Genomic DNA, 19,723 nt, shown 5'->3' with positions numbered 1-19,723 from the left:
GATCAAGATGTGTCGCGTAGACTCCGGAAGCTGATCACAAGTGCTGCAGCGATCGTTATGTGGCCATCCTCGAGCCGCCAGACGACCAGAAGTCCACAACCTATTTTGGAGCAAGGTCCAAATGAAGAATCTGATCTTAGGCTCGTCGAGCGGGAAGAAGGATCAGACCACCCACAGGCTGTAGAGCAGTGACGTTCCCAATCCCAACGGTTCTCGAACTCGGAGTCCTCATGCGCCATTGACGGCAATTCGGCTGGCGAAGGAAAACGTAGCAGTTCACAGCCTATTTTGCCACAATCATCTCAAAATAGACTTCTATCTAAGAACGATTGTGTGCTAGTGCTATGGTAATCCCACGTTTCTTGGTCTCACATGCAACTCACATTGGAAGAACGCAATAAACAGCGGTAGGCAGAAGTAAAATAAAGAAGAAAAAACAAAGAAGAACAACAGCCTCCCGCTACCCAGCCTAGCTCAAAACAACGATGACGGAAGAGAAGGTCAGCAAGATAGGGCAAAGATGCACACAAGTAGTTCCCCATGTCTCTCGGTCCCATGAGTCGCCATTTGGCTCACATCCAATGGCCAGGTGAGGCTTGAACCATGTCAATCAACCTGCTTTGTCTCCTACTTGTCTTCCATTTTGCAAGAACTATAGGTGGTAAGTATCATGTTTGCTCTATGATACTCCATCCGCATTTTATAACACAAGCTCACTGGACGCAGGCGCATCACCACGGTCCTTATTTATTTTTATGATGCTGCAATCTTTCACGAAATGAAGGCTATTGATTATTTATCGTGGCATGGTCAGGGAGCATGTGGTTCCCATTTATGACCTCTTTTACTTCTGAGTTTTGATACTAGTCCTTGAGAAGATTTGGTGCAAGGGACTATGGTTACTATGATCATATAAATCTTAGGCTGTTAGTGCATCTGATAACTTAGAAATACTGTTTAGTAAGGAGCTTAAATATCCAGAAGAAACAATGGTGAATTTTTAGACACAAGTACTATATAAAGTCTACAAGACTTCAAAATACATCTATCATATCTAAACCTGGCTTTGGTGTTCAGTTTGGCCATTTTATTCATGAAACCTCAAAATACGATCATTATGATTGCCAGAATGTCTTTGTCTACAATCACCAGAAACAATGAAGAAAATGATTTCCCCTGGCTAGATCCGTGGATGAGGACCGCGTCCTCGGCAGATCTGGTGTTACCCAAACTCGAACTAATCTGGCCGCCCGAGTGAAAGATGACGCGGGACCCATGTAGTTTGGCTACCGTAGTGGAAAAGGACAATCGCTCTGGCCGCCGCTTCAGTCGCAGGCGCATCCTAGTGGAGGTTGGGTGTGACGGCGCCATGAGCAGATGAGCGATGGCTGGCTCGACGAGAGTAAGAGCATCTCCAACAGCCGCGCAACCGCGCGACGCGCTAAAACCTTTTTATAGCGCCGAAATAGAGGCTTTTTGTGTGCAGCAGGGCGCTGGCTCCAGCGGCCGCTGCAAAATATGGCGCACGCAGGAAACTCCAGTAGGCGCGCTAATTTACAACGCGTGCCAGTAGCCGGTGCTTGCAAATATGCTAAACATGTCCATTTCCACAATATGGTGATGTTTCAAACATTAAACAAATATGCAAAATAAAGACATAGCATAGTTCAATTGCACGACATAGTTCAAAATCACCCAACCAAGTTCATGAGACACATAAAAGCTCACACAAACAAATGGCACATCAACAATCATGCCACATCATCATCGTCCTCTTCTTCCTCCGATTCTTCCTCCTCATCAGAAGACGATTCTTCCTCCTCATCTAAAAATGATTCTTCCTCCTCCTCTTCATTGTCACGCGCCGCACAGTCATCGGGAGCTCGGATGGTGTTCGCAAGATCTCCGATGGCATCATGCGAAGGTATGTGAGGCATGCCGGAGGACATGCGTCCACCCATGTCACCCGGAGTGCTCCCATGCCTCCCATGAGAGACCCACTCATGCCTCCCATGCCTCATTGTAGCTCCGAAGCCACCCATGCCTCCCATGCCGCCCATGGTAGCTCCGAAGCCACCCATGCATCCAGTCGGTGCTCCCATGCCCATGGCTTTGTTTTGGACCAAGACTTCTTCACGGGAAAGATTGACGTACTCCTTTTGCCTATCATGGAGGGTAGATGTGTCCATGTAGAACAAGTACTTCTCCCATTCCAACAATCTAGATCACTCTTCCATGGCCAATTTCTTCTCCTCCAATGCCACCTTCCTCTCCTCGGCCGCCGCATCTTGGCTCCTTGCCATCATCCTCACCTTGTTCGCTTCCTTTCTTGGCTTCACAATAGCTTCCATAGCATTCTTCAAATCATCATCTCCTCTCTTCTTCTTCTCTTCTTTTACATTTTTATTGTCTCCATTTGGTCTTTTTGGCTTGGAGTAGGCAACAGAGTTTGGTGTAGGGCTTCTCATGCTGCCATCACTTGATGCCTCCTCCTCCTCGTCATCATCCAAATCAATAGTTGCCTTGCTTTTTTTGCTCTCCTCTTGGTCATCACGGGGCTTCCATTTCTCTTCATCCTTTAACACATTGTAGCAATGGTCAAACACGAATGGTCTCCCTTTCTTGACCTTCCCTTTCATGGTCTTCTTGTCTTCTCCTTGAAATAAGTTTTGTGCAATAGTGAGCTACAAACAAAAGAACAAGTTAGCATTTCAAACAGCAAAAAAAGCATTAACATGGAAGGAACATAAAGAAATGGCACTTACCCTGTCTCTATCATTAGTGCCAATTGGGTTTATCGTGTCAACCGCCTTAAGTGCCGCCGCCCACCTTTGACAATCTTTGTTGATTTTTGACCACCTGGAGCGAAGAGATCTATCTGTGCGGTCAATTCCACTCATGTTGTGTAAATCAAAGTGTTCCTTCATCCGGATCCAATATGCATCTCTACTTTGGTCCCCTCCAACATTGGCATCCATAGACACATGCAACCGTGTATTGCATAGCAAGATGTCTTCCTCCATGGTGTAGTCGCCTGCTCTTCCTTTTGGCGCATCGACTATATCCTCACCATCCTTGTCCATCTCAAACTCATGATCGTCTTCATGCACTTCCTTGGTTTGAGACCAATGAGAATAGTTGGAGCCACCACCCATAGTTGTCATATATGTGTCATCATTGAAACTACAAAGTAGGTAGAAGAAAACTAAGCTATCCATATGTATACATTTATGTAAAAAACACCAACAAAAAAAAGTAGGGGCGAAATCATACCTTGTGGGCATTTCATGAAACACCTTGTGCGCGTTGGCCGCTAGCGCAACAAATTGCGAGCTCTCCGGCGCTTCGGTCGGCGGGGGCGCGGCCGGATGCCTTGCAAGCTCCTTCTTCGGCCGCCTAGAAGAGCCATTCTTCTTCTTCTTCTTCTTCTTCTTCTTCTTCTTCTTCTTCTTCTTCTTCTTCTTCTTCTTCTTCTTCTTCTTCTTCTTCTTCTTCTTCGCGGACACCTTCCCCGCCATCGCCGCCGCCGCATTTGGCCGTTTGGAGACGGAGGCCCGTGGCTTCATGGCGGGCGGTGGCGCGATGCCACCCTGCGAGGTCGTCCGTGGCACCATGAAAAGGCCGCGCACGAGACCGGTGCTTGGAGGAGGGCCGGCGGTGGCGAAGCCGAAGCTCAACCCCACACTAGGGTTTGCGGCGGCGGAGGAGGCAACAACAGAGGGGTCGCGGGTGTAGGGGGGGGGGGGTGGGGGATGTTGGAGCGGCCTTCCATCGGTAGAATTTCGCTGGCGGCGGCGCGGGGCAGGGAGAAGGCGGGGCGGCCAGAGAGGTTGGCGATAGTTGGTCTAAGGTGCTCGACTGTCCAGCGCGCGGGAGCGGGCGCACGAAGTAAGTGGCGAGCAATGCTGTTTTGCTTCGCACTGAACGAACTATACCACGCGCGCATTTTTTGCGTGTCTACAGGAGCGTCTGTTCCGACTGCGTGCGTGCAAAAATGGCGATTGTTTCAGCGCGCTGCTAAAATCGCACGTCTGTTGGAGATGCTCTAATGGAAGAGATAGAACACGATGCAGCCTTCACCCTGTGCAACCCACGGCGACGATAAGAAGAGGGACAGAAGCAGGCCGATGGGCCAAACATGTACGCTTATAGGTGTATCCTGGACCGTATGCATAGGCTGACACAAGCCGACACAAGACTGCCAACAGTCTGACAAGATTCCAGATCCCAAGCCCATTCCAATGAACAGGATACAGGCCTACCTGATGCCCGGCCTCCAAAAGCCTACACTCCTGATCTTGGTTGTTTTGTGTTTCAAGTTGCTAACACCATCTCTAGTAGACCCCTTAAAACCATGACCCATAAACGACAGATAAGGGCCAAGAAAAACCCGGTTTAAAGACCGAAATTGGCTGCGGCCGAACAAAGCCCGCAAACATGGATATTCTTTTTTACCACTCGGGCTTGTAGTCTCTGTTTCGTGTGCTGCCGATTTGGCCCTCAAACCATAAAACCACACAAAGCAACTGGCCGCGATTTTGACAAATAAAACACAAGTTTCGAGAATTCAAACACAATTTTGGCGACATTTGAACATAGTTTTCGCGCCACAACCCAAAAGACATCCATCATCACTCATCCATCATCATTATCACAAGATGAAATACCACCACTGGCCGAACCACCATGCCACCAAACCTTGGCACCGCATGGCCTCTTCCGGCTAGCCTCCTACTCTCCAAGATCTCCAATCTTGCTATGTCATGCCATTCTTTGGTGAGCTCATCCATGTTATTTTGATTCATCATCATGATCTTGTTCTCCTCTTGAAGGAGCTTGGCCATGGCTTTGTTCTCCTCGGCCATGGCTCTTCTCTCCTCAATGGTGGCCTTGCACATGGTCTCCTCCTTGGGTAGTTGCCCCTTCTCTTGCTTCTCTTGGGCCTTCTTCTCGGCCAACTCCTTAATTGCCTTCAATGTCTTGATCACCAATGCCTCATTGTACTTGACCATGTGATCTAGCTTGTCCCGCAAGCTTGATGCCTCTGCTTCCCTCTTGATCTTGTCCTTTGGCCTACTTGTTTTCATCGGGCTTGTTCTTGTTTCTTGGGCCATCATCATCTTCATCATCATCATCCATCTTGGTGAGTGCACCTCTCTTCGGTGGGTATTTTTTCTCAATCAACTTCCACTTCTCGCTAGTTCAAAGAAATTTCCACTTCATTGGCTTCCATGGAGACGATACAAAGCCGGGGAAGGTGGTCCGGAGCGGGCAGAGGGAGATCAATGGCGGCGGAGGGACGGGGAAGCAGGAACTGCCACACGGAAATGTCCCTCCCGCCAAATATCACTGTCGATAGGGGTCAAGCTCGGGTCGGCCTCCCACCCCATGTATCCAAAGGTTGTGGGCGAAGATTTTCCGCGCCCCGCAAATTTTTTTACAGGCCGCGGTCAGATGCGGTGTCTGTTTAGGCCATTTTTTTCATGCAAAACCGTAAACTAATGGTTATTTTATAGTTTGGCGTGATAGAAGGAGTCTGCTAGAAATGCTCTAAGGTATGTACCAAAAATCAATTAGTTCAATTCATGAAAACTGTTTCCATGTGCCCTCCATTGGCCAACGTGCAAGATCCATAATTCCATTCCTTGGCATACAAACATCAGTGATCTGTGCATCGCCACTATAAGCTCTATGCCACTAACATTAAGTTAACCATATTACATTTCATTTCGTAAGCCAAGTTAGATTTATACTTCTTAAATTCTTCCTGTTGTAATGAGTATCATTATTTTCAGTCACAGAACAAGCTGGACCATATGCTGTACATAGGACTTACATGCTGAGTGTCTGGGTGCTGTGCTCAAGAGGTGGCACCTCAGACAGCTACCCCGTCTCCATCCTCGAGCAAGGCCGAGGACATGAATACATGACCGAATTTATAATTCTGGTATAAATAAAGCCTGTCAGGGAGAAGTTGAGACTCATAAGCGTGAAAATTTATTTTATATTGCCATGATGATCTCAAAATGGACTTCAGCCAACAATGATAGTGCGCTAGTGCTACAGTACTCCCATGTTTCTTGGTCACACACACATGAACTCACATTGCAAGAGGGCAATAGGTAGCGGCAAGCAAAACGGCAGAAGTAAAAGAAAGAAAAAACAGACGAAGACAGCCTAGCAAGCTACTCAGCCTTTTTTTGAGGGGAGCAAGCTACTCAACCTAGCTCGAAGCAATGGAGACGGAAGAGAAGGTCAGCAAGACCAGGCAAGGATGCACACAAGTAGTTCCCCATGTCTCTCGGTCCCACGAGTCGCCATTTGGCTCCCATCCAAAGGCCAGGTGAGGTCTGAGCCATGTCAATCAACTTGCTTTGCCTCTCATACTTTTCTTCCACTTTGCAAGAAGTATAGGTTTCGTGGTAGTATCATGTTTTGTTTGTGATACTCGGTCCGCATTTTATAACACAAGTTCACTGGATGCAGATGCACACCGTGGTCTTATTTATTTTTATGATGCTACAATCTTTCACTAAATGAAGGCTATTGATTGTTTATTCCGGCCATGGTCAGGGAGCATGTGGTGGTGGTACCCATCTACGTCCTCTTTTACTTCCGAGTTTTGATACCAGCCCTTGTGAAGATTTAGTGCAAGGGACTATGGTTATTACGATCTTATAAATCTTAGGATGTTAGTGCATTTTATTATTCAGATTTGAATCGAAATACTGTTCATTAGGGGGCTTAAATATCCAAAAGAAACAATGATGATTTATTAGACACAAGTGTACAATATCTGAAGTCTACAAGATTTCAAAATACATCTATGATATCTAAACTTGGCTTTGGTTTTCAGTTTGGCCATTTTATTCACGAAACCTCAAAATACGATCATTATGATTGCCGAAATGACCCAGTCTACAATCACTAGTACCAATTCGAGTGTATTATGCCGATGTGTGATACAGAGACAAGATTTCACCGAGTTTACCATGCCAGGGAGGTGTTCAGACGTGGCTCGGGGATTGTACATGATGCAACTTCACAATTAGACGACCCCGCAAAAAAACTTCACAATTAGACCCCTGTGCCCTAGGTGTCATTTTGCATTAGATTATTCTGAGTGATAGTGTGTGTGGGTGTGGAGGGGGGATCTATATGACGGGTTTGTCACCAGTGCGCTTCTCCCACCAACTCAACAGTGAGAGGACTTCGATCAGGGTGGAGCATGTACACATAAGACCATGGTGTTACATAAGTTTCAACTACTCTAGGACCCGAAAGAATTATATCAGGGAGAACATGGAGGATCTTAACACATTTTCATGAGAAATTCATGGTATACATTCTTTGCCCCTTGGAAACATGTAATGATTGTGTTGTGGGTGAAGACATACTCATCAAACATGTAACATCAATGACACAATTGATGTTCTCTTGGGATTACAAAGTGCATATGTCTTCAAGAATGATTTTCAACTCACAAGTAGTATCCATAATCCATATGTACAATAATGAGGAGATGCATAGACATGTGAAACTAAAGCTCAATTAATCGGAACATAATCTTTATCTAGATCTACTTAATGCAAATATGAAATGTGCACATATTTTAGAGCTACATCAAGAAGGGATGTCCAAATATAAGAATAATATGTTGCCGGCGTTGCCTCCAGAGCCATGGGGGGCCATCATGAGGACCTTCTCTAGTGCCATGGTATGAGGGGCCTCGTCGTCTTTGGTTTTCAAAACTGTCTCGTGGACCTGCCCTCGTCGACTTCTATTTTCAGAAGTGAGATGAGATTTACCTGTCCGCATCGTCCGAGAGGTAGCCGTTGACGGTGTCAAAACCGGCGGATCTCAGGTAGGGGGCCCCGAACTGTGCATCTAGGGTCGATGGTAACAGGAGACAAGGGACACAATGTTTTACCCAGGTTCGGGCCCTCTATATGGAGGTAATACCCTACGTCCTGCTTGATTGATCTTGATGAATATGAGTATTACAAGAGTCGATCTACCACGAGCTCGTAATGACTAAACCCTAAAGATCTAGTCTGGCTATGATTATGAGGATTCGGCCTATCTACTAGCCCTCCGGTTTATATAGACACATGAGGGATCTAGGGTTACACAAGGTCGGTTACAAAGGAAGGAATCTGTATATTTGGTTGCCAAGCTTGCCTTCCACGCCAAGGAGAGTCCCATCTAGACACGGGTGCAGTCTTCGATCTTTGTGTTCTTCACAGCCCATCAGTCCGGCCCATGGCTATCAGGTCGGACGCCCGAGGACCCCTTTGAAGGATATATGCCCTAGAGGCAATAATAAAGTTATTATTTATTTCCTTATATCATGATAAATGTTTATTATTCATGCTAGAATTGTATTAACCGGAAACATAATACATGTGTGAATACATAGACAAACAGAGTGCCACTAGTATGCCTCTACTTGACTAGCTCGTTAATCAAAGATGGTTATGTTTCCTAACCATGGACAAAGAGTTGTTATTTGATTAATGGGATCACATCATTAGGTGAATGATCTGATTGACATGACCCATTCCATTAGCTTAACACCCGATCATTTAGTATGTTGCTATTGCTTTCTTCATGACTTATACATGTTCCTATGACTATGAGATTATGCAACTCCCGTTTGCCGGAGGAACACTTTGTGTGCTACCAAACGTCACAACGTAACTGGGTGATTATAAAGGTGCTCTAAAGGTGTCTCCAAAGGTACATGTTGGGTTGGCGTATTTCGAGATTAGGATTTGTCACTCCGATTGTCGGAGAGGTATCTCTGGGCCCTCTCGGTAATGCACATCACATAAGCCTTGCAAGCATTGCAACTAATGAGTTAGTTGTGAGATGATGTATTACGGAACGAGTAAAGAGACTTGCCGGTAACGAGATTGAACTAGGTATTGAGATACCGATGATCGAATCTCGGGCAAGTAACATACCGATGACAAAGGGAACAACGTATGTTGTTATGCGGTCTGACCGATAAAAGATCTTCGTAGAATATGTAGGAGCCAATATGAGCATCCAGGTTCCGCTATTGGTTATTGATCGCAGACGTGTCTCAGTCATGTCTACATTGTTCTCGAACCCGTAGGGTCCGCACGCTTAAGGTTTCGATGACAGTTATATTATGAGTTTATGCATTTTGATGTACCGAAGTTTGTTCGGAGTCCCGGATGTGATCACGGACATGACGAGGAGTCTCAAAATGGTCGAGACATAAAGATTGATATACTGGAAGCCTATATTTGGATATCGGAAGTGTTCCGGGTGAAATCGGGATTTTACCGGAGTACCGGGAAGTTACCGGAACCCCCCGGGAGGTATATGGGCCTTAGTGGGCTTTAGTGGAAGAGAGGAGAGGTGGCCAGGGCTGGGCCGTGCGCCCCTCCCCCTAGTCCGAATAGGATAAGGAGAGGGGGGCGGCGCCCCCTTCCTTCTCTCTCTCCTCTTTCCCCCTCCCGAATCCTATTCCAACTAGGAAAGGGGGGAATCCTACTCCCGGTGGGAGTAGGACTCCTCCTGGCGCGCCCTCCTCCTGGCCGGCCGCACCCCCCTTTGATCCTTTATATACGGGGGCAGGGGGCACCCCTAGACACACAAGTTGATCCACGTGATCATATTCTTAACCGTGTGCGGTGCCCCCTTCCACCATAGTCCTCGATAATATTGTAGTGGTGCTTAGGCGAAGCCCTGCGACGGTAGTACATCAAGATCGTCACCACGCCGTCGTGCTGACGGAACTCTTCCCCGACACTTTGCTGGATCGGAGTCCGGGGATCGTCATCGAGCTGAACGTGTGATAGAACTCGGAGGTGCCGTAGTTTCGGTGCTTGATCGGTCGAGCCGTGAAGACGTACGACTACATCAACCGCGTTGTGCTAATGCTTCCGCTGTCGGTCTACAAGGGTACGTAGATCACACTCTCCCCTCTCGTTGCTATGCATCACCATGATCTTGCGTGTGCGTAGGAATTTTTTTGAAATTACTACGTTCACCAACAGTGGCATCCGAGCCTAGGTTTTATGTGTTGATGTTATATGCACGAGTAGAACACAAGTGAGGTGTGGGCGATATAAGTCATACTGCTTACCAGCATGTCATACTTTGGTTCGGTGGTATTGTTGGACGAAGCGGCCCGGACCGACATTACGCGTATGCTTACGCGAGACCGGTTCTCCCGACGTGCTTTGCACAAAGGTGGCTAGCGGGTGACAGTTTCTCCACCTTTAGTTGAACCGAGTGTGGCTACGCCCGGTCCTTGCGAAGGTTAAAACAACACCAACTTGACAAACTATCATTGTGTTTTTGATGCATAGGTAAGATTGGTTCTTGCTTAAGCCCATAGCAGCCACGTAAAACTTGCAACAACAAAGTAGAGGACGTCTAACTTGTTTTTGTAGGGCATGTTGTGATGTGATATGGTCAAGACATGATGCTAAATTTTATTGTATGAGATGATCATGTTTTGTAACCGAGTTATCGGCAACTGGCAGGAGCGATATGGTTGTCGCTTTATTGTATGCAATGCAATCATGCTGTAATGCTTTACTTTATCACTAAGCGGTAGCGATCGTCGTGGAAGCATAAGATTGGCGAGACGACAACGATGCTACGATGTATATCAAGGTGTCGCGCCGGTGACGATGGTGATCATGACGGTGCTTCGAAGATGGAGATCACAAGCACAAGATGATGATGGCCATATCATATCACTTATATTGATTGCATGTGATGTTTATATTTTATGCATCTTATCTTGCTTTGATTGACGGTAGCATTATAAGATGATCTCTCACTAATTATCAAGAAGTGTTCTCCCTGAGTATGCACCGTTGCGAAAGTTCTTCGTGCTGAGACACCACGTGATGATCGGGTGTGATAGGCTCTACGTTCAAATAGAACGGGTGCAAAACAGTTGCACACGCGGAATACTTAGGTTATACTTGACGAGCCAAGCATATACAGATATGGCCTCGGAACACGGAGACCGAAAGGTTGAGCGTGAATCATATAGTAGATATGATCAACATAGTGATGTTCACCAATGAAACTACTCCATCTCACGTGATGATTGGACATGGTTTAGTTGATTTGGATCACGTAATCACTTAGAGGATTAGAGGGATGTCTATCTAAGTGGGAGTTCTGTAAGTAATATGATTAATTGAACCTAAATTTATCATGAACTTAGAACCTGATAGTATCTTGCTTATTTATGTTCGATTGTAGATAGATGGCCCGTGCTGTTGTTCCGTTGAATTTTAATGCGTTCCTTGAGAAATCAAAGTTGAAAGATGATGGTAGCAATTACACGGACTGGGTCCATAACTTGAGGATTATCCTCATTGCTGCACAGAAGAATTATGTCCTGGAAGCACCGCTGGGTGCCAGGCCTGCTGCTGGAGCAACACCAGATGTTATGAACGTCTGGCAGAGCAAAGCTGATGACTACTCGATAGTTCAGTGTGCCATGCTTTACGGCTTAGAATCGGGACTTCAACGACGTTTTGAACATCATGGAGCATATGAGATGTTCCAGGAGTTGAAGTTAATATTTCAAGCAAATGCCCGGATTGAGAAATATGAAGTCTCCAATAAGTTCTATAGCTGCAAGATGGAGGAGAACAGTTCTGTCAGTGAGCATATACTCAAAATGTCTGGGTATAATAATCACTTGATTCAATTGGGAGTTAATCCTCCAGATGATTGCGTCATTGACAGAATTCTCCAATCACTGCCACCAAGCTACAAGAGCTTCGTGATGAACTATAATATGTAAGGGATGAATAAGACTATTCCCGAGCTCTTCGCAATGCTGAAAGCTGCGGAGGTAGAAATCAAGAAGGAGCATCAAGTGTTGATGGTCAACAAGACCACTAGTTTCAAGAAAAAAGGGCAAAGGGAAGAAGAAGGGGAACTTCAAAAAGAACAGCAAGCAAGTTGCTACTCAAGAGAAGAAACCCAAACCTGGACCTAAGCCTGAAACTGAGTGCTTCTACTGCAAGCAGACTGGTCACTGGAAGCGGAACTGCCCCAAGTATTTGGCGGATAAGAAGGATGGCAAGGTGAACAAAGGTATATGTGATATACATGTTATTGATGTGTACCTTACTAATGCTCGCAGTAGCACCTGGGTATTTGATACTGGTTCTGTTGCTAATATTTGCAACTCGAAACAGGGACTACGGATTAAGCGAAGATTGGCTAAGGACGAGGTGACGATGCGCGTGGGAAATGGTTCCAAAGTCGATGTGATCGTAGTCGGCACGCTACCTCTACATCTACCTTCGGGATTAGTATTAGACCTAAATAATTGTTATTTGGTGCCAGCGTTAAGCATGAACATTATATCTGGATCTTGTTTGATGCGAGACGGTTATTCATTTAAATCAGAGAATAATGGTTGTTCTATTTACATGAGTAATATCTTTTATGGTCATGCACCCTTAAAGAGTGGTCTATTCTTATTAATCTCGATAGTAGTGACACACATATTCATAGTGTTGAAGCCAAAAGATGCAGAGTTGATAATGATAGTGCAACTTATTTGTGGCACTGCCATTTGGGTCATATCGGTATAAAGCGCATCAAGAAACTCCATACTGATGGGCTTTTGGAACCACTTGATTATGAATCACTTGGTACTTGCGAACCGTGCCTTATGGGTAAGATGACAAAAACACCATTCTCTGGTACTATGGAGAGAGCAACTAATTTGTTGGAAATCATACATACAGATGTATGTGGTCCAATGAATGTTGAGGCTCGTGGCGGATATCGTTATTTTCTCACCTTCACAGATGACTTAAGCAGATATGGGTATATCTACTTAATGAAACACAAGTCTGAAACGTTTGAAAAGTTCAAAGAATTTCAGAGTGAAGTTGAAAATCATCGTAACAAGAAAATAAAATTCCTATGATCTGATCGTGGAGGAGAATATTTGAGTTACGAGTTTGGTGTACATTTGAAACAATGTGGAATAGTTTCGCAACTCACGCCACCCGGAACACCATAGCGTAATGGTGTGTCCGAACGTCGTAATCGTACTTTACTAGATATGGTGCGATCTATGATGTCTCTTACTGATTTACCGCTATCGTTTTGGGGATACGCTCTAGAGACGGCCGCATTCACGTTAAATAGGGCACCATCAAAATCCGTTGAGACGACGCCTTATGAACTGTGGTTTGGCAAGAAACCAAAGTTGTCGTTTCTAAAAGTTTGGGGCTGCGATGCTTATGTGAAAAAGCTTCAACCTGATAAGGTCGAACCCAAATCGGAGAAATGTGTCTTCATAGGATATCCAAAGGAAACTATTGGATACCCCTTCTATCACAGATCCAAAGGCAAGACTTTTGTTGCTAAATTCGGAAACTTTCTGGAGAAGGAGTTTCTCTCGAAAGAAGTGAGTGGGAGGAAAGTAGAACTTGACAAGGTAACTGTACCTACTCCCTTATTGGAAAGTAGTACATCACAGAAATCTGTTTCTGCGACACCTACACCAATTAGTGATGAAGCTAATGATAATGATCATGAAACTTCAGAACAAGATACTAATGAACCTCGTAGATCAACCAGAGTGAGATCCGCGCCAGAGTGGTATGGTAATCCTGTTCTGGAAGTCATGCTACTAGATCATGATGAACCTACGAACTATGAAGAAGCGATGGTGAGCCCAGATTCCGCAAAATGGCTTGAAGCCATGAAATCTGAGATGGGATCCATGTATGAGAACAAAGTATGGACTTTGGTTGACTTGCCCAATGATCGGCAAGCAATTGAGAATAAATGGATCTTCAAGAAGAAGACTGACGCTGACGGTAATATTACTGTCTACAAAGCTTGACTTGTCGCAAAAGGTTTTCGGCAAGTTCAAGGGATTGACTACGATGAGACCTTCTCACCCGTAGCGATGCTTAAGTCTGTCCGAATTATGTTAGCAATTGCCGCATTTTATGATTATGAAATTTGGCAGATGGATGTCAAAACTGCATTCCTGAATGGATTTCTGGAAGAAGAGTTGTATATGATGCAACCAGAAGGTTTTGTCGATCCAAAGGGAGCTAACAAAGTGTGCAAGCTCCAGCAATCCATTTATGGACTGGTGCAAACCTCTCGGAGTTGGAATAAACGCTTTGATAGTGTGATCAAAGCATTTGGTTTTATACAGACTTTTGGAGAAGCCTGTATTTACAAGAAAGTGAGTGGGAGCTCTGTAGCATTTCTGATATTATATGTGGATGACATATTACTAATTGGAAATGATATAGAATTTCTGGATAGCATAAAGGGATACTTGAATAAGAGTTTTTCAATGAAAGACCTCGGGGAAGCTTCTTACATATTAGGCATTAAGATCTATAGAGATAGATCAAGATGCTTAATTGGACTTTCACAAAGCAGATACCTTGACAAAGTTTTGAAGAAGTTCAAAATGGATCAAGCAAAGAAAGGGTTCTTGCCTGTGTTACAAGGTGTGAAGTTGAGTAAGACTCAATGCCCGACCACTGCATAAGATAGAGAGAAAATGAAAGATGTTCCCTATGCTTCAGCCATAGGCTCTATCATGTATGCAATGCTGTGTACCAGACCTGATGTGTGCCTTGCTATAAGTCTAGCAGGAAGGTACCAACGTAATCCAGGAGTGGATCACTGGACAGCGGTCAAGAACATCCTGAAATACCTGAAAAGGACTAAGGATATGTTTCTCGTTTATGGAGGTGACAAAGAGCTCATCGTAAATGGTTACGTTGATGCGAGCTTTGACACTGATCCGGACGATTCTAAATCACAAACCGGATACGTGTTTACATTAAACGGTGGAGCTGTCAGTTGGTGCAGTTCTAAACAAAGCGTCGTGGCGGGATCTACGTGTGAAGCGGAATACATAGCTACTTCGGAAGCAGCAAATGAAGGAGTCTGGATGAAGGAGTTCATATCCGATCTAGGTGTCATACCTAGTGCATCGGGTCCAATGAAAATCTTTTGTGACAATACTGGTGCAATTGCCTTGGCAAAGGAATCCAGATTTCACAAGAGAACCAAGCACATCAAGAGACGCTTCAATTCCATCCGGGATCTAGTCCAGGTGGGAGACATAGAGATTTGCAAGATACATACGGATCTGAATGTAGCAGACCCGTTGACTAAGCCTCTTCCACGAGCAAAACATGATCAGCACCAAGGCTCCATGGGTGTTAGAATCATTACTGTGTAATCTAGATTATTGACTCTAGTGCAAGTGGGAGACAGAAGGATATATGCCCTAGAGGCAATAATAAAGTTATTATTTATTTCCTTATATCATGATAAATGTTTATTATTCATGCTAGAATTGTATTAACCGGAAACATAATACATGTGTGAATACATAGACATACAGAGTGTCACTAGTATGCCTCTACTTGACTAGCTCGTTAATCAAAGATGGTTATGTTTCCTAACCATGGACAAAGAGTTGTTATTTGATTAACGGGATCACATCATTAGGTGAATGATCTGATTGACATGACCCATTCCATTAGCTTAGCACTCGATCGTTTAGTATGTTGCTATTGCTTTCTTCATGACTTATACATGTTCCTATGACTATGAGATTATGCAACTCCCGTTTGCCGGAGGAACACTTTGTGTGCTACCAAACGTCACAACGTAATTGGGTGATTATAAAGGTGCTCTACAGGTGTCTCCAAAGGTACATGTTGGGTTGGCGTATTTCGAGATTAGGATTTGTCACTCCGATTGTCAGAGAGGTATCTCTGGGCCCTCTCGGTAATGCACATCACATAAGCCTTGCAAGCATTGCAACTAATGAGTTAGTTGTGAGATGATGAATTACGGAACGAGTAAAGAGACTTGCTGGTAACGAGATTGAACTAGGTATTGAGATACCGACTATCGAATCTCGGGCAAGTAACATACCGATGACAAAGGGAACAACGTATGTTGTTATGCGGTCTAACCGATAAAAGATCTTCGTAGAATATGTAGGAGCCAATATGAGCATCCAGGTTCCGCTATTGGTTATTGACCGGAGACATGTCTCGGTCATGTCTACATTGTTCTCGAATCCGTAGGGTCCGCACACTTAAGGCTTCGATGACAGTTATATTATGAGTTTATGCATTTTGATGTACCGAAGTTAGTTCGGAGTCCCGGATGTGATCACGGACATGACAAGGAGTCTCGAAATGGTCGATACATAAAGATTGATATATTGGAAGCCTATATTTGGATATCGGAAGTGTTCCGGGTGAAATCGGGATTTTACCGGAGTACCGGGAAGTTACCGGAACCCCCCGGGAGGTATATGGGCCTTAGTGGGCTTTAGTGGAAGAGAGGAGAGGTGGCCAGGGTTGGGCCGCGCGCCCCTCCCCCCTAGTCCGAATAGGATAAGGAGAGGGGGGCGGCGCCCCCCCTTCCTTCTCTCTTTCCTCTTTCCCCCTCCCGAATCCTATTCCAACTAGGAAGGGGGGGGGGAATCCTACTCCCGGTGGGAGTAGGACTCCTCCTGGCGCGCCCTCCTCCTGGCCGGCCGCACCCCCCCTTTGATCCTTTATATACGGGGGCAGGGGCACCCCTAGACACACAAGTTGATCCACGTGATCATATTCTTAACCGTGTGCGGTGCCCCCTTCCACCATAGTCCTCGATAATATTGTAGCGGTGCTTAGGCGAAGCCCTGCGACAGTATTACATCAAGATCGTCACCACGCCGTCGTGCTAATGGAACTCTTCCCCGACACTTTGCTGGATCAGAGTCCGGGGATCGTCATCGAGCTGAACATGTGCTAGAACTCGGAGGTGCCGTAGTTTCGGTGCTTGATCGGTCGGGCCATGAAGACGTACGACTACATCAACCGCGTTGTGCTAACGCTTCCGCTGTCGGTCTACAAGGGTACGTAGATCACACTCTCCCCTCTCGTTGCTATGCATCACCATGATCTTGCATGTGCATAGGAATTTTTTTGAAATTACTACGTTCACCAACACCCTTAGTCCAGGACTCCCTTAGTAGCCCCTGAACCTGGCTTCAATGACAAGGTATCCGACGCGTAGATCTGTCTTCGGCATTGCAAGGCGGGTTCCCCCTTTCGAATTCCAAGATAGTCTTCGGACGTATCAAACGTGCCCGGACCTATAACACAAGTTCCGCAGTCGTAGAGAGCATAGTATTCCGCGAAGCCAATATGCTGATAATTTTCATAACGTGTCATCATGCTCGCCCGGTTATTTATTTAGAACCGTTTCCTGTCCCACCGTTCCATGTTTCGAGGCGTGGTTATCATTGGCACATCCTGTCGAAGCAGAGATCGTGTCCCCTTATTGCGGGATTCTCATCAATACGAGCATGGGTAACCCAACCGTTCTATTGGAAAGATTCCTTAGGAATAGGCAAGTTTTCAGGCTCAGGAGGAGGCGTTCAATACCCGGTGCTTTTATAAAGGAATCAAGGGCCGTCTTTTTATGCCAAACCTCTCCTCAACCTTTCCAACCTCAAGTTCTAGCACCCAAGGTTTGACTTCACTGCTCCAAGCTTCCCCATCATGTCCGGGCCCAGCCCTCAAGGCCGATGGGTGGCTTCCTCCATTACAGAGGAGGATATCGTGAAGCTTCGGGTGGCCAGATACCTGACTGTGAAGATCCCCCACAGGCTTCCTGCTCAAGGACAGGTTATTCCGACCCCCATATCTAGCGAGAGGGTCGTATTCATCTCTCACTTCCTCAGAGGGCTAGGGTTCGCTCTTCACCCCTTCGTCCGGGGGCTAATGTTCTATTACGGACTAGATTTTCATGATCTAGCCCCAGAGTCTTTCCTCCATGTCTTAGTGTTTATCATTACGTGCGAGGCCTTCCTCTGAATCCCCCCACACTTCGGCTTATGGCTCAAGACCTTTAGTGTGAAGCCGAAGGTAGTCGACGGGGAACAGGTGGAGTGTGGCGGTGCTGTAGTGGGCAAGCTTACCAGCACTCCCTGGCCAAAAGGCTCTTTCACCGAAACTTCCAACCAATGGCAGCGAGAGTGGTTTTACGTCATGAAACCTCGTAGTACCAAGTGGGCAGCTATACCCACGTTCCATTCCGGCCCTCCGTCACAGCTTGCATCATTGATCAACAAGGGGCTGGACTGGGGATCAATTGATGAAGTGCAGACTCTACAGAGCCGCATCCGAATCCTCCTTGAGAAGGACATTGATCTTGTCAACGTGATTCAAGTAATGCTAGTCTGCCGAACTCTGCCGTGCCAGCGCAGGCCTCTCCGCATGTGGGAGTTTAATCTGAAAGGACCACGAACCCTCCATCACTTCTTCGGCGTCACGCACAAAGGGATGTGGAAGTTGTTTTTCGGGAAACGAAAACATTGGCCAGACACCACTGAGGACGTGGGCCTCGACTGTAACCGTCCGGACACCCCGGTAAGCACTTGACTTCCGAACACTTTATGTTTGAATACGCCGTAATGCGTTACTGAGCAAACTATCTTCTTTCAGGGCTAGATAAAGAAAGTGGAACTAATCAGGTGTTCAGCTCCCCTTCCCGAAGGCTCGGCAGATCCCGTATTAACAAGGATGCTGGCCCCAACACCATACCAGATGCCTGTGAAGGAGGACAAGGCGGAGAGTGGGAGGGCCAAAGATGGCCTCCATCCCGAAGGGACATCAGAACTTTTGTCCGGGGGAATCAAGATTCCATCGTCCGAAGACATAAATGAAGGGAAGTCAACGTCTCTTCCCCCTATGGAAAGAAAAGGGCCGCCTCCGAAGATTGGGAGGAAAAGGCTCCTAAGCGAGGCAAGATGCCTCCGTCGGGTGGCTTGGGCTTCGAGGACGACGTCATCGCCCGGTCCCATGACGAGGACAAGCCTTAGGCCAAATCGCAAGTGAACAAGGGTGTTTTAAATATGTCCCGTTCCTTTCTTGTAACATCTAGAACATATGTTTTTTGTAGTTCGGCATGCAGTATTCTTCAACAGTCCTCTTCCTAGGGGGACCTTCTCCCGGAGATGATGGAAAGCGAGACGCCTCCACCGGTCTCCTCGCCCAATAGGGCAGACGACTTCGAGGTATCGTCGCGGAGGGTGTCCCCTAATCAACAAGTGGTGCAAGGGATGAAGACACTGTTCGAAGGTGATACTTCTGAGGCCCAGGGTCCGGGGACCAACAATGAAGGCCCCGAACAGTCCGGTCTATAGCTGGATACGAATAAACGAGTCCCTTCAAAGGGAGGTCGTACTCCTACAGCAGCTTCCGGAGACCAAGAGGCGCCGGATATATTGACGAACATGCTGCGGCAGGCATCTGTCTCAGAGGAACATCGTACCTTGATGGGCATGGTGGTCGAAAAGGTCCTGTCCGTGAAAAGCGGATTGAATGAGGCCTTCGTGGGCCTGCTAAGAGGCTTCGAGGTTTGTACTGTAATATGTTCGATTGTGTTTTATTCGCAAACTACACATGTGTATAGATAGTAGCCCCTGAGACTCTGATTGGCTTCCCGAGGGAGGCGATCAGAGGATCAAAAGATATGCCCAGGAAATAATATGATTAATTGGAACACAGACTGTGACCTCCTCGGAAATTGTCCGAACTATAGAGGTTGCGGAGTTGCAACACAAGATTGATGAGGTGGATAATGATATCACGCTTATCAACAGGCGGCTTGACAAGGCGCAAGGTATGTTTTTGGGGAAGCC

The sequence above is a fragment of the Triticum urartu genome, chromosome 7A (genome assembly GCF_056163025.1).
Source record: "Triticum urartu cultivar PI428250 chromosome 7A, HENAU_Tu73, whole genome shotgun sequence".
Lineage (NCBI taxonomy): Eukaryota > Viridiplantae > Streptophyta > Magnoliopsida > Poales > Poaceae > Triticum > Triticum urartu.
This window is presented reverse-complemented; position numbering follows the sequence as displayed.